This window comes from Macaca nemestrina, chromosome 3, assembly GCF_043159975.1.
Source record: "Macaca nemestrina isolate mMacNem1 chromosome 3, mMacNem.hap1, whole genome shotgun sequence".
Taxonomy (NCBI): domain Eukaryota; kingdom Metazoa; phylum Chordata; class Mammalia; order Primates; family Cercopithecidae; genus Macaca; species Macaca nemestrina.
Window position 1 is genome coordinate 146,030,349 of NC_092127.1, and position 3,050 is coordinate 146,033,398.

Sequence of the window (3,050 nt, forward strand, 5' to 3'; positions counted from 1 at the left end):
AGATAGAGGGTTTTACTATGTTGGCCAGGCTGGTCTCGAACTTCTAACCTCAGGTGATCTGTCCACCTCAGCCTCCCAAAGTGCTGAAATTTCAGGTGTGAGCCATCATACCTGGCCTGGAGATAGGGCCTTTAAAGAGGTGACTGATTTAAAATTAGGCCATTAGGGTGGGCCCTAATCCAACCTGACTGGTGTCCTTATAATAAGAAGAAATTTGGGGTGGGGGTGGTGGTTCGTGTCTGTAATCCCAACACTTTGGAGGCTGAGGTAGGAGGATTGCTTGAGGGCAGGAGTTTGAGACCTGCCTGGGCAACACAGCAAGACCCCATCTCTATAAAAAATACAAAAATTATCTGGACATGGTTGTGTACACCTGAGGAACCTGAGTGGGAGGAATTGCTTGAGCCCTGGAGGTTGAGGCTGCAGTGAGCTATGATCGCACCACCGCACTCCAGCCTGGGCAGCAGAGCAAGGCCCCAACTCAAAAAAAAAGAAAAAAGAGGAAATTTGGACACAAAAATAGGCACTAGGGATGTACACACAAAGAAGAAAGACCACTTGGGAACACAGTGAGAAGGCTGGTCTCTGCAAGCCAAGAAGAGAGGCCTCGGAAGAAACCAAACCAGCTGACGCCTTGGACTTTCCAGCCTTCAGAACTACGAGAAAATAAATTTCTGTTGTTTAAGCCACTGAGTTTGTGGTATTTTGTTATAGCAGTTCTTGCAAACTAACATGGTGGGTAATCATATTTCAACCTTGCGAAGATTTAGATTTAGGAGTAGAAATGTTTAAGAGGATATTACCTATGGTATTAATATTTTTGTATTAATGCAGAACCTATACATTACTTACTGTAAGTAGTTGTAATGTTTAAGAGAATTTGGTCTGGTGAAACTAGAGATCAGTCTTGTGTTTCCTAAACACCAAAGGGAGTAAGTGACTTACATTCTAAGTCAGATTCTTACTAAGATCTCTTAAGAACTTAAAAATCACCATATTTATATGCTTGATCTACTAGATTTGTATGCATTATTTAGGTTCCCAGGAAAGTTTTGACATTAAATTGAATAATTATTGATATTAAGAAAATAAATTATGTTAAATTTATAAATGCACCTTAAGAGGTTTTAAGGAGTTTATCTAATAGCATTTGTTAATGGAACCCAACAATATTTAGGCCCTTCAAGTGGTTTGAAAATTTGCTATATTTGTGAAAGAACAACAAGAATTCTAAGTTGAACTTAAATTTTAAGGTAAACGAATTTTTTTTTTTGAGATGGAGTCTTGCTCTGTCACCCAGGCTGCAGTGCGTGGGGTGATCTTGGCTCACTGCAACCTCCGCCTCCCACGTTCAAGCGGTTCTTCTGCCTCAGCCTCCTGAGTAGCTGGGATTACAGGTGCCTGCCATCACACCCAGCTAATTTTTGTATTCTTAGTAGAGATGGGGTTTCACTATGTTGGCCAGGCTGGTCTCGAACTCCTGACCTTGTGATCCCCCTGCCTCGGCCTCCCAAAGTGCTGGGATTATAGGCGTGAGCCACCACGCCTGAAGTTTTTAAGTTGTAAATTTAGTAAATTAAATATTAATTTTTAAAGCTAAGTAACCTCTGAATAACCTTTTTCTATGCCTAAAGCCAACCTCAAGGGTATCAAAAGACTCATCTACGTTTATATTTGAACTCTGTAACTTCTGAATAATGTGCAAAGCATGCCCTCTGGGATTCGAGGGACCAGGTGTAACGGGGTTAAGTTGAACTCAAAGGTTGAACATGTAGCCTTCTTGTTTTCTGTAACTACTCTCTTTTGTCCAGAAAGCCCCATTTCCTCCGATGGGGAGATAGGGTGATGAAGTGAAAGTAGATCACCAAACAGAAACTTTCCAAGCAAAGGTAGCCAGAGTCTACTTTGGGGTTAACCTAATCTCTTTTGGGGACATGCTCCGCTTTTTAGGCATTTTCTTCTCTCCCCTTCCGTTAGCCAAGATGGCCTCTGGGAGAGGGAAAGTTTACGCACTCACCTGGCATTGGCGGGGTTGTGACTGGTTCACAGTGGGCTTTTGTTTGGCCCAGTGGGCTCTTGTTGGGCTCTGGTTGCAGTGTTTTGTCTCACTGAAACCAGGGCGTTGGTCTCTGATGTCATTGCCTCTTCTTGACCTCCAGTGGCATTATTGCATTGACTCGGAGCTCTGCAGACTGACTAGGCCTTTTGAACTTTTCAGTTTTATCCAAAGCACACAGGAGGCCCCTACAAAAGAACACTTCCCAGGAAACCTTTGTCTCAGAAAATCTTTCCAAGCTCTGCCTCTGAACTACTCTCTCTGTCCTGTCCTCTACTCCAGACTTTTCCCTTGGGATTAACTTCTTGTCTCCTTGGACTAGGTCCTTTGTATGAGACAGAAAGCTGCCCTTGTGTGAGTGGGGGCTTAAGTATCTCTTTGGTTCCACCCTCTGATCCTGGGGCAGCCCTTCTCATTCTCAAGCAGAGTCCTGGATCCCAAGACCCTAGCCTGGACCTGTATCCCATCCCCATAATTTGAGTAGGTGAAGCAAATATGATCAAATCTGGCGAGGTATGGTGGCTTATGCCTGTAATCCCAGCACTTTGGGAGGCTGAGGTGGGAGAACTGCTTGAGCCCAGGAGTCTGAGACCAGCCTAGGCAACATAGTGAGACCCTGTCTCTACAAACAAACAAACAACCCAATCTGTGAATGCCAAGATTGCTTAAGAATTCACACACAGTATTTGAAAAAGATGTAGTAAGAATTGTTAGGAACATAAAAGTTATAGGATACTAATTCCTTAAAAATAAAAATGCAAAATTTCTTCCTAATTAACTTTTTTCTAACACTTAGTTTTGAGATAATTGGAAGAAAGGTTTACATATAGATTAGCGTCAGTATTAGCCAAATAGTGCCTTTATAAAAATTACAGAGAGGCCTTTTTCTCTGGTGGTGGGGGGTGGCATACAATCCTAAGCAGGACTCACAGCGTGGCAAGGCAAGAGGAGCACAGACTGGATTTCAGTCCCTACTCACCCCTCAGGTGGTTGC